Here is a 12,793-nt window from a genome sequence, read left to right on the forward strand (position 1 = left end):
ATCCTACCAAACTCTGGTCTCAAATCCATCTACTCAAACCTTACATTCTAGGTTAACTAGGCATTAAGCAGTATTATTTCTGTATCACTTTATCACTGATTTTTATCATTCTATGCGAGTTTCTTCAGATTTCTATTTTGATTCCCTGATTCTTTGCACATGACTTCTTTGAATGCAATGCCCTTCTAACCACTGCATACCCAGAAAATCAGTCAGTCCTTAAATTTCTACAAAGAAGGTGCTTCCTCTGTAGATACATTCCTGAACTTCCAGCCTATGTGCACCACTGGATTTGCCCTGAAATTTTCACATCGTTTATCTACCTGTTTCTCCCAAACCAGACAAGAATTCGTCTGAGGGAAAGTACTGAGATCCACTCAGCATATATTCAACAGGATCTGATGAATTCAAAGAGTCCAATATATGTTTTATAATTAGTAAATGAAAAAGATCAATTTAAAAACTCGTTAATTCAGAATAATGGAATTTTTGCCAAGTCTGATTTTTTAAAAAGTCTGAATTCTAGGATATTTTATAAAACACTCACTATATTAAGTAAACAGTTCTATTAGCTTCAAATATAGTAAATATTTTAAGATAAAACTAAAGGCTAGTTAACTAGCAATATGTGTGCAAATTAATTTCTAACAAGTCACAATTCATATACATTACAATACCAGGTCATTAATGCAACAGTTTTTTTCTATGAAAAAAAAAAAAAAAAAAAAAAAGGTTGCCGATGTGTAGCTCCTTAATGGGAGATACACAGATATAGAATCCTTGATTTCCTGAGACTAGGGCTTTAAAAGCTATTCATGTTACTTGAATTCCACATCCTTAATGGTTGATAAACAAGCAATTATTTAAACTTTTTTTTCAAGAGGTATAGATTTTTTCAAAAAAGAACTATTATCCACAAAAGAAAATGTCCATGTAAAAGGAATTTTATTAAACATTCATCTTCCATGATTCCATATAGTCTAGTTCTGTGTTCTCTATGTTCTGTATGATGAAGGCATTTATAAATTGAGGGAAAAGCAAAAAGTTAGATGTAAGAACATTTGACCCCATAAAGGATTTAAATATTTTTAGTGTCAGCTGTAAATCTGTTTGAGGTGCCCAGCCTTTTAGCGAATCAGTTTTAGTAAGGGGTTAGAGAAAAAGAAAGAAGATGAAGGCAAAACACGAAATAATCTATTGCCATCATTAATTTAAGGTTGGCCAAGTCACTGACAAAGTTGCCTAAGTATTTGAGGAGTCTTAATGTGACAAATAAAATGATGAAGTTCTGAAAGATAGTGTCATCCCCTATGAATTTAATTTGTTTTTGTGTGGGGCGCCTGAATATTGCTTTTCAGGGTACTGGAAAAGAATAAACATACTTAAAGCTGCATGGAAGGGATCATTCACTCAACCTAGGTAAATAGTTTACCTCACAGAATAGATTTTTCATCTTTTCACTAACCAATTTATTACTAGGTCTTCTGTTTTGCATGGTGTTTAGTAATTGGTTATCAGCACATGAAAAAAAAAGATGGTATTATTCTATCCAGTTATTTATAATATATGCTCAAAATAACCCAACAAAATATCCCTGAGCAAATTTCAAAGAGAAAAATACAAAATCACCTATAAGCAGGATAAAAAGCTTAGAACTCGCTTTCTGAGGAAAGGGCGACACTTAAGTAATATGTTATAGAATTTATACATCAGTTACCACCTAATCTGTTTTTTCTAGTACTTAGTCTGGTTTGGACATTTAGTATATTTTTGTATATTTTTTCTTTTTTTATATTTACTGGGTCCTTATTACATGTATATTTTAACCTGTAATTACAGGTTTATATTATATATCTTATTTTTTAATAAGCCAAATGAATAAATAAAATGTGATTCTTACTTTTTTTATGATTCTTACTTTTGCTAACCTTTCTGATCTTGTCTTCTGCAATCACAACTTTTGTTATTACTAATATTAATAATAATAACTACTTTCTCCCTCACTCCAAAAAAACAATAGTAATGTGAACATTATATCATATTTTCAAAAATCCAGAAACATAGTTGAAATAAGTGAGCAATTCAAATGTATTCTAGATCAATAGTTCCTCAAGGTCTAAAAGCTCTTTGGAAATAAGACTGAGTTACATGTTAATTTAGAAACAATTATTGTCAGTTTTTCTTTATCTTATAGAATTCCTGAATATAAACCCAAATCCTCTTTGTTTGCTGTTATGAAGATATAGATCTTATCTTCACACACAAGGAATATAACAATAATACACACTATATTTGTAACTCATTGCACATTATTAATCTCTGCTCAAATCTCACCCTTTTTCATGTAATCTTTCTACTTTAAAATCTTATTATTCATTTATACAAATCTACCAATTCACTTATATCACTATAGTGATAGCTTAATCTCTAAATGCTTATATACATATGCCTGCATCCCTGTAGATTTCATTAGGACTTGGGGCTGGGGCACGAAGAGTTTTTCACACCTCTGATATTTGCATCTTCCTTAACAGTTCCTAAGAATTTATTTTATGATTTCTTCATGTAGAGCCATAGATTTTTTTCTAAGTTATTAGAGCACTTTTATGCCTTTAATTTTTTTTTTTTTTTATTCTTCCTCTACCTCAACTAGAAGGCAGAGACAGTAGCTAACATTTCCTTAACAGTTAAGTAAATCCTTACCTGGGGGCTGATTAATCAGCTGTGTATGTGGAGATTTTTATGTGACTCAATGAGAGACTATACATAAACAGAGCAGCCTTAGCAGCCTCACTTCTGTTTCATCAAGAAAAGTGCCATTTGGGGTGCCTGGGTGGCTCAGTGGGTTAAAGCCTCTGCCTTTGGCACAGGTCATGATCTCAGGGTCCTGGGATTGAGCCTGCATCGGGCTCTCTGCTCAGTGGGGAGCCAGCTTCCTCCTCTCTCTCTGCCTGCCCCTCTGCCTTCTTGTGATCTCTGTCTGTCAAATAAATAAATAAAACCTTAAAAAGAGAGAGAGAGAGAGAGAGAGAGAAAAGAAAACTGCCATTTGAGTAGAAGGGAGTGGTAAACAATGGAAGGACTGAAAATAGTTGGCAACAAACTTTGGTCACCCTTGGTGAAGGGGCCCTCAGTTAAATACTCAACTGCCTTTAGCCAGACAACAGCTGAAGGGGAGAGGAGTTGTGACAACTGAATCCCTCAGATATCAGTCATTATTTTTTTTTAAGATTTTATTTATTTATTTGACAGAGAGAGATCACAAGTAGGCAGAGAGGCAGGCAGAGAGAAAGGGGGAAGCAGGCTCCCCGGCGAGTAGAGAGTCCAATGTGGGGCTCGATCCCAGGACCCTGAGACCATGACCCGAGCCAAAGGTAAAGGCTTAACCCACTGAGCCACCCAGACACCACAGTCATTATTATTTTTGTAGCTACCCTCAAAACCACAAATGTATAGAATAATTCATATTTATCAAATACATATTCCAAACCGTATTTAAAAAATCAGGGGGTGCTTGGGTGTCTCAGTCAATTAAGTGTCTTCCTTGGGCTCCGGTCCTGATTCCAGGATGCAGGGATCAAGCCACATTAGGCTCCTTGCTCAGTGGGGAGGCTGCTTCTCCCTCTCCCCTACTCCTCTCTCTCTCTCAAATAGATGAATAAAATCTAAAAAAAAAAAAAAAAAAGAAAAAAAAGAAATAAAATAAAACAAAAAAATCAGTTTTTCTCTCCTCCCTCAATTCAAATGCTTTTGCAATGTAAACCTCTACGTGCATAAAAATAATCATAGTAAAGTTCCACAGCACAGTAAACTGCATTTAGTAGTACGTTTTCTGTTAATTTCCATTTTAAAAAATGGATCATTTTTTTCAACCCTATCATCGACAGTGTGTGTATAAGGGAATACAAAGTTGAATAGAACTGATTTATGGCTCAGACGTGAGGAGGTCTCGGCGGTCAGCCAAATGCACAACGGATGGCAGCTTTGAAGCCTCACATGGCAAAAGAGATTTGTTTCAGGTCAGTACTTAAAGTGGTCACACACAGATACACACTGGCAACCAAACATTTACCCTCTAGGCAAGATGAATCTGAAGCATTTCCTCAAATATGTAAAGTGTTTATGGTCATAATAGAAATTGGCTCAGGACTGAAAATAGAACTTAACTGATAGATTCTAAGTTTGTCAACATTCAGACTTCTTTGCCCATCTCACAGGGGGAATTCTGATAGCCAGGCAGACCTACACACTTAGCCAGAGTTTCATACATTTCTCTGCAGAGAAATTCTATAGGAATAGAGAAAACATCTCCACATCTCTGGTTGTATCTACCTAAATGGAAATCTTGTTTGTCACAAGGCTTCACTCAGGTGCCTGATTCCCTTCCTAATGTCTCACATTTAAACATAAAGAAGACTAAAAATAACCACTATTTGATGAGAGCTTTTAACTCAAAAAGAGCCTAAAATAATAAAAGAACAAATGAACTAATGGAGGGAAGGTGGGTGAGAAAGAAAATCCATCCACAAAACAAGAACAAGTTGCTGTGTGTATTAGTTTTCTGTTGCTGTGGGGTAAATTACCACGAACCTGTGGCTTAAAACAACACAAATTTATTACCTTACAGTAGCTCTGCTCAAGGTCTTGCAAGGGTGTGGTCAGGAGTTGGCCAGGTCTGGGGTCTTATTTGAAGTTCAGACTCCTCTTGCAAGCCAACTGGCTGGTGGAGAATTCACTTCCTTGTGATTATAGGACTGAGTGAGATCCCTGATTTTTTTGCTAGCCATAGATCAGCAAAAGAGAGAAGCTAGCTCTTTCTCATTTCCTAAAGAGCACCCAACAGTTCCTTCTCAGATGGTCCCCATAATCCTTTTTTTTTTTTTAAGATTTTGTTTATTTATTTGACAGAGAGAGATCACAAGTAGGCAGAGCAGCTGGTGGGGGTGGGGCGGTTGGTGGGGGGGTGCGGGCTCCCTGCTGAGCAGGGAGCCCTATTCAGGGCACTATCCCAGAACCCAGAGATCTTGACCTGAGCCGAAGGCAGAGGCTTAATCCACTGAGCCACCCAGGCACCCCTCCCCATAACCCATTTTTAACCTGAATGCTACTAAACCAGCAGGAATACAGATCTCTGACTTTTATCACTGACCAATGTGCTCCCTTTTACGGACTCAAACTGATTACCTCAAGCCTACCTACTACAATCTTCCTTTTAATTAAGTCAAAGTGTACTGATCAATAACTTAATTACTTGTGCAAAATGCTTTCTTTCATGTAAAGTAATATGGTCAAGAAAACAATATACCATCATACTCTTAGTTTCCTCTGAAATGCCCAAATTCCCACACCCAAGAGGAGTTAATCATTTAAGGTGTGTACATGAGAAGCCCAGAATTTTGGAGAACATCTTAGAAATCTGCCCACAACACTTTGGAAATGAAAAATATCAGAAAACAAGAAATAGCTCTTTATTTCATAAAATATAATTGCTGAAAAAATTAAAGTAGAAAATTTGAAAGACAATATCAAGGAAATAGAATGTGCAGAGAGAGAGAGAGAAAGAGAAAGAACAAAGAAAACTATGGGCAAAAATTAAGAAACTTAAAGATACTATATAGAAAATTTAATATTCAAGTAATTATTGTTTTATAAAGAATAAAGAAAATTCCAAGGAAAAGAGTATTAAAGAAAAAATCAAGAGAACTTCCCTGAAATAAAGAACATACATTTATAATTGAAAAAAATCTTCCCCTAACTAGCAAAAAAGAATAAAAACAGATCCATAACCATTGTATACATTATAAAATTTTAGTATAAGAAACAGAAAATCTAAAGTCTCCAGAAATTTAAGGAAATAAGTCATACAAAGGAGCAAAACTGATATTTCTCACAGGCAGCACTAAATAGTAAATGACAGTGGAACAAGTACTCTAAAACTCTGAGGGAGGGGCGCCTGGGTGGCTCAGTGGGTTAAGCCGCTGCCTTTGGCTCAGGTCATGATCTCAGAGTCCTGGGATCGAGCCCCACATCGGGCTCTCTGCTCAGCAGGGAGCCTGCTTCCTCCTCTCTCTCTGCCTGCCTCTCTACCTGCTTGTGATCTCTGTCTGTCAAATAAATAAATAAAATCTTTAAAAAATAATAATAAAACTCTGAGGGAAAAATGCTTTCAAACTAAAACTCCACCAAGCCAAACCCTCATCACATGGGAGGGTACAAGAACATCAGGCATTTTTGTATGTGCCAAATTTCCACACATTTACTTCCCATGAAGCTTTCTTGAGAAGTCCTGAAAAACATTTTTCAGCAAATTCATGAGTAAATCAATAAAGAGAAAGATAGGATTCAGAAAATATAGGATGAAATCAGGAAGACAATGAGGAGAGACCTCAATGTGAGGTAACTGCTGGAACTCCTGGAAACAATCTAGATTATGGGGAATGAGTGGAGAGCTACAAAAAGAAAGGTATAAATTAAAAATATTGAGACAGCAAACTGGGCATGTGAGAAGTAAGACAATTATTGTACAATACAAAAACCTCACAAGTGAGGGTTTGCCACATTGTGCATTATTTTGACTCTATTGGAACTATATTTGCATAAACATGGATGAGCAATGATCCTTGATTTGATTTCAGTTTGATAGGATAAAGTTGAGAGAAATGGAGGAGTGTTGGGGGGCTTTAAAAAGCTAAATCTTCATTTTTATTATAGAAAGTCAAATGGTAGAATCTAAAAGTCGGGTGCCTGGGTGGCTCAGTGGGTTAAGCCGCTGCCTTCAGCTCAGGTCATGATCTCAGGGTCCTGGGATCGAGTCCCGCATTGGGCTCTCTGCTCGGCAGGGAACCTGCTTCCTCCTCTCTCTCTCTGCCTGCCTCTCTGCCTACTTGTGATCTCTCTCTGTCAAGTAAATAAATAAAATCTTAAAAAAAAAAAAATCTAAAAGTCATCAACCCAAAAATATTCTTAGAAACATATAATTCTTAGAAACTCCCTTAGGGCACCTGGGTGGTTGAGTTGGTTAAGCATCTGCCTTAGGCTCAGGCTCAGGTCTTGATCCCAAGACAACCACCAGTCTCCCTGCTCAATGGGGAGTCTGTTTCTCCCTCTGCCCATCCCCCTTGCTCATGCTCTCAAGCACCCTGTCTCTCAAATAAGTAAATAAAATCTTAAAAAAAAAAAAAAAAAGAAACATATATTTGGAAATCAAAAGAAATAGCTGAATTAGAACTTTGCTTCTAGGAAAGGGAGTAGGATGGGAACTGCTCATTATTAGCTTTCTGTTACCATTTGATTTTTTTCTAATAATGTTCTGTTGTACTTTTAACTTTTTAACCATATAAAAGCATCTTCTGCAGCTCTTTGTTGGGTCATAATTGAATTTCAGATATTCTTCTAGAAAAAAACACTATTGCAATATTTTGTTAAATAAACACAAAAAGCTAAGCTTTTATTTTTATTTTTTTTTAAGATTTTATTTATTTGTCAGAGAGAGAGAGGAAGAGAGAGCATGCACAGGCAGACAGAATGGCAGGCAGAGGCAGAGAGAGAAGCAGGCTCCCTGCCAAGCAAGGAGCCCGATATGGGACTCCATCCCAGGACGCTGGAACCATGACCTGAGCTGAAGGCAGCTGCTCAACCAACTGAGCCACCCAGGCATCCCAAAGCTAAGCTTTTAATGTAGAATTTTACCCTCATATAGCATATACTTTTCCCCACAACTAACAAATTGAAACATCTTGATTTCTGGCTTTTTCCAGTGATTATATTGTCTGCATGTGTTTTTATTAACTATATTAAATAAAGCCTACATCTGTAGTACTTTTGTGGGATTAAAGCATTTTCACTTTCATTATGTTAATTATCCTTCCAATTACTCTGTGATAAAGGCAGAGTAAATACTCATTAAATATTAATAATTATTAACATTAAATATTCATTCTATTTTTTAGATTACAAACCTGCATTTCATAGAGTTAAATATATACTCAGAATCTTGGTTTTTTTTTCTTAGAAACAATATTCTAACATTAGTATAGTATATTGCTCATCACACCACAGCTTTTCCTTGTTAGACTATAATACTTTTTTTTTTACTTCTTAATTTCCAGACGTGATGTCATTTTGATAATTATGCCATTTTGTTTATCTAACTGACATTTTTTATTTTAAATATACCACTATGTACATCCACCCAGTGTCATTGTGAAAGGCAATTGCCTTGATTTTTATATAATTGTAGGTAGGAAATATTAAATATATATATATATTTATATACTTATAGTACATTTACAATTTTGTTTCTACTTTGTCCAAAAAAAGTGCATGAGTCTATATTTGCTCTACAGAATTCCTCAGTATATTAGAATATATACCATGCCTCTTAAAAGAAATGCATACACCAAAAGATCCACATTTGAAAAATCAAGAAAATAGGAGGCAAGCATTAGCTTATTGGAGATTCCTTCAGTCCTCCATGCTCCATTTCAGAAAACTTCCACACTTCTCATTCTGTTCTTAGGCTATTATAAGAGAGTGGTACTGAGAACTATTGGTTCTGTCCTTGGAGAGCTATTAAATATGAGATTTCCCTTGGAGTCATTTGAAAAATGAACTCAGACAGGAGTTAAGAAAGGGGAGAGATGAAAGTAGACTCCAGTCGTGGAGAGAAAAGGTGATGACTCCCGCAGAAAGGAAAAGTAGTTCACTTCTTCTCAAGCAAAATCAGTGAGGGTTTGTGATGGTCATAAACGCATCCTAGCATCACACAGGCAGCCGAACAGCAAGTATATAGTGGTTACAAGATGGATCCCAGAAGAACAATTCCATTTATCGCATGAGAACTTTAGGGAGCCAAAACATCACAAAAATCTGAACAGGAAGATCCCCCACATCTTTAGGCGTGTAACTACTTTTCAGATACAAAATACATATATATCCAAAATTTGGCACCACAGAGAAAGTGGGCTTGCCAATTTCATAAAGAACAGATGAATTGATGTTGTTTTACTTTACTTAAATGTATTTAATATGACTCTGCAATAGTTCCTGTCCAATGTCTCAGCTACTTCCAGTAGTGCTAAGAAAAATGAACTATGCCAATACAGCCATATTCTATAAAGCTAGTTACTTAGAAAATTGTTGCAGACAACAATAACAAACTGCAATGCTACAAATTCTATTTAGAAAGTTTTGTCCATCTTCCTGTATAACAAACACTTATGGAGTCTTGCCAAATTGCCAACAGAAGTGCCAAATAAGGACTGGGTTTTGGTGTTTCACACAGTGCTGTGGCCAGAGACCAAGAGCTGACACAGAGACACTTGAAGTTCCCTTAGCAGAAGAGAAATGGAGGAGCCATAGAACATTAAGGATTAATTCAGGAAGACCCAAGACCGTGAAGGACTTGCCTGCTGTCTACACTGTTTTCCAGTCAGAGGTTATTATTATGACAGACTATGAAACTTTTATCAAAATCCCAGGCTGTTGGAAGCAAGGTCTGGTCCTTCGAACTCACATGTCATCCTGTTGCATGAATGAGCCCTCTGAGATAGCAGAAGTCAGAGAAAAAAATGTCAGGGGGAAGCTTATTGGCTGACAGGTGAAAAATGATAGGATAAATGTATACTGCTCCATGAAAGTTGTCAACCAAAGCACTGAGAAAGGCCTTGACACCAACAACGTTATCACTGAGTAAGAAGAGAGGCAGAGGCAGTCCTTCCATGATTACACTGGGCAGATCACCCTCAAGACTGTCCTGCACACCACCTACAAGCAATGTGGCTGTAAAAACTACTTTGCAAAGGATCGTTTTATGCAACCATGAGGAACTAAATATTCTCTGATGCCTGATGAGGAAGAGGAGAAGGAAGAGGAAAAATCAGCAGAATCTGAGAAGCCTGACCCGATGAGGGATTCTAGAAAAAGAAAGAAGCTCCTCAGCTTCCTTCACACAGTGAGACCTGCCCTCAGTTTTGAAAGTAATGGAGACTGGCTGCTGCTGCTGCTGCTGCTGTTGCTGCTGGAAAAGAAGAAGAAGTGAAGAAAGAGAAGAAGAGGAAGGAAAAGCAGCAGCAGCAGAAACAATGACAGCACAAGGATTGAGAGTGACAGTGAATAGGGGTGGTTGAGAGAAGAAGGAACCAAGAGCCTTGTGCCTTGAAGCCCTAGCTCCTGGAAAGACTCAATGGTGAGAATATGGTCTCCCATCCCATTGACTTCTCTCCCATGGGAGATGGCTTCTCCCCCGGGGCCACAGGTTTGGCCCCAGGTAGGTTTGGGAGTTAGATGACAAAAGCATCTGTCTGAATGAGTTGTCATTAACTTATCACTCTTTGCAACTGACCCTTGCAGCTCATCCATTCATTGACTCAACTTCATTTAGGGAAGGTCCTATTACCCTCTCCAGTTGCCACTGACAGAGTCAGATTCCTGTACAGGAATCCAGGCTAGAGCCACAGGTACTGCTCTGCAGGCAAGCCTGGCTGTAGTTGGAGAACAGTGATGGGTCCCTCCCTATTGGTGAGTGATCTCTACAGTATCCAACACTGGGGCAGAGGGAGACCTATGATATGAGGGAGAACATGGTGAGAAGTGGTGCTTACTTTTTCCATTCCCCCAACATGACTCTACTGTGCTAGAAGAGACAGTCAGAAAAACCATTATTTGCAATGACTGAGCTTGTATGTGACATCCTACCAGACCATTGAACCAGATAGCTCAAGCCAAGATGATTGCTTTACTTTGTACTTACTACTGTGTAAGCCAATTGGTTCCACTTCAGGTCTCTGCTTAAATTCCTGGCATTGCAGGGGCCAAGAATGTCAAATAAAAGGCATAATGCCTGCCCTCAAGAAGTTGTTTAATGAAGAAAGGATCATAAATTTAAAAACAATGCAGTGAGATAAAGCATGAAAGAAGGTGGCATTTGGTGTGAAGGCAGCTGAACAGGGTCTTCATACCAAATACCAAATACCAAATACTGTTTTAGGGTAGGACTATGCAAGTTATCCAGCCTTGAGCTGGATTTTAAAGGTGAAGTAAAAGATAGGTTGATTCCAAATTAGATGGAAAAAAGCAGGATGAATAATTTGCTAAGATTATGTTTAGTGTACATAACAAAAAAATCAATGAACATAGCTTAAACCTATAGGATTTTTTTCCCCATAATAAACCCTCCTTCAGTGGGAACTTTTGGGATGGTGCCATCTCTCAAGGAGTTGATGAAGAATTCAAGTTCTCTTTGGCTTCTTTCTTTGCCAATATTAGTGAGTTTGTCTTTGTTCTCTTGGGCACAAGATAGCTATTGTACCTCCAGGCATCATGTATACATATTAGCCAGAAAAAGAGGGAAGAAAGGTGAAGGTGTCCCCTTTATTAGAAGAACAATAGCTTTTCTAGAAGTCTTAGCCAATAGGATTCAGCTGTTTTATTATGGGCCGAAACTTGATCATATGAGCATTCCTAAAGGCACAGGAGTCTAGAGAGAGAAGCATTTTTAACTTGGCACATTGCCTTCCCCAAACAAAAATGAGGTTATGCTAGTAAGAAGGAGAAAACAGATGTTGGATAGGAAACTACTACCAGCATTTCTACTTTTGTGATGATAAAATAGCTGTATTTTTCCCTATTCTAAAAACTAAAAACTTTGAACATTATATAAAATATGTGGGTTTTTTTACCACAATGAAATCAAACTAGAAATCAGTAAAAGAAAGACAGAAAGAAAATATTAAGACACTTGAAAAATCTGGAAAACTAAATCAATATTATTCAATTTCCATTTTGCTTTTAATTTATTTATCAAGGGGAATAGTCTCCATGCTAGAAAATTAGAAAAAAAAAATCAACATTGATGAACAAAATCCCAAGATACATGAGAAGATAAAAAGAATATTTCTAGTAGGCCTTTAACTGTCTCAGATTATAACTGATAAATGGAGGGATGGATGGGTAACGCTTCACATTGTACTATTACCTTGTGCTTATATTTTCTTTTCTGTCCAATTGTTTATAAGCTCTCTGGAGGAACCACTTTAAGGAGAAATATTGTTTCTTTCTTCTTTATACTAAATGTCTTGAGCACAATGGTCACTCAAAAATTACAATTGACTTGAATAATTGATTAATTAATTAATTCATTGATTATTTGAATGAATTAGTTCCTAGCCATAGAGAATTCATTTATGAATGAACCAATTCAAGCTGATGAGCCAATCACCTCTAAAACACTGCGAAATTTTATAAGCATTTTATATTTTCTCTTAGTAAATATCCTTTCTTAAGGGACACACATGTGAAATGAATGAAAAATTAAAATCAAGCAAAAGAAGCCAGTAAATGTGCCAAATATAGGCATTTACAATTAAACTTACAGCTTTCTGATAGTACGATCAGACACACACACACACACACAAATATGTTCAATTAAACAAATTTTATTATTTAGAAAAAGGAAAAAGGATAATACTCTCCTCAGATTTTCTATGAATAAATCAAATGATAACTGCCAAATGAAAGTGCATATTCAGGATATGATAATGGAAGCATATGGTTCCATCATAGGAAGTGACAGATAGTAGGCTCTGCTGGCCAGAGCACATGTTTAACATGGTGATCACTTTTGGCACATCATTTAAAGATACATATTAATAGGGGCGCCTGGGTGGCTCAGTGGGTTAAGCCACTGCTTTCGGCTCAGGTCATGATCTCAGGGTCCTGGGATCGAGTCCCACATCGGGCTCTCTGCTCGGCAGGGAGCCTGCTTCCTCCTCTCTCTCTCTCTCTCTCTGCCTGC

The 12,793-nt window shown here is 37.1% G+C and overlaps 1 pseudogene; it reads left to right on the top strand.

The window, feature by feature from the left end:
• Nucleotides 1-9,163: 9,163 nt before the first annotated feature.
• LOC132018682 (zinc finger CCHC domain-containing protein 17-like) lies at nucleotides 9,164-10,117 on the top strand (annotated as a pseudogene).
• Nucleotides 10,118-12,793: the final 2,676 nt, after the last annotated feature.

The sequence above is a fragment of the Mustela nigripes genome, chromosome 5 (genome assembly GCF_022355385.1).
Source record: "Mustela nigripes isolate SB6536 chromosome 5, MUSNIG.SB6536, whole genome shotgun sequence".
NCBI lineage: Eukaryota > Metazoa > Chordata > Mammalia > Carnivora > Mustelidae > Mustela > Mustela nigripes.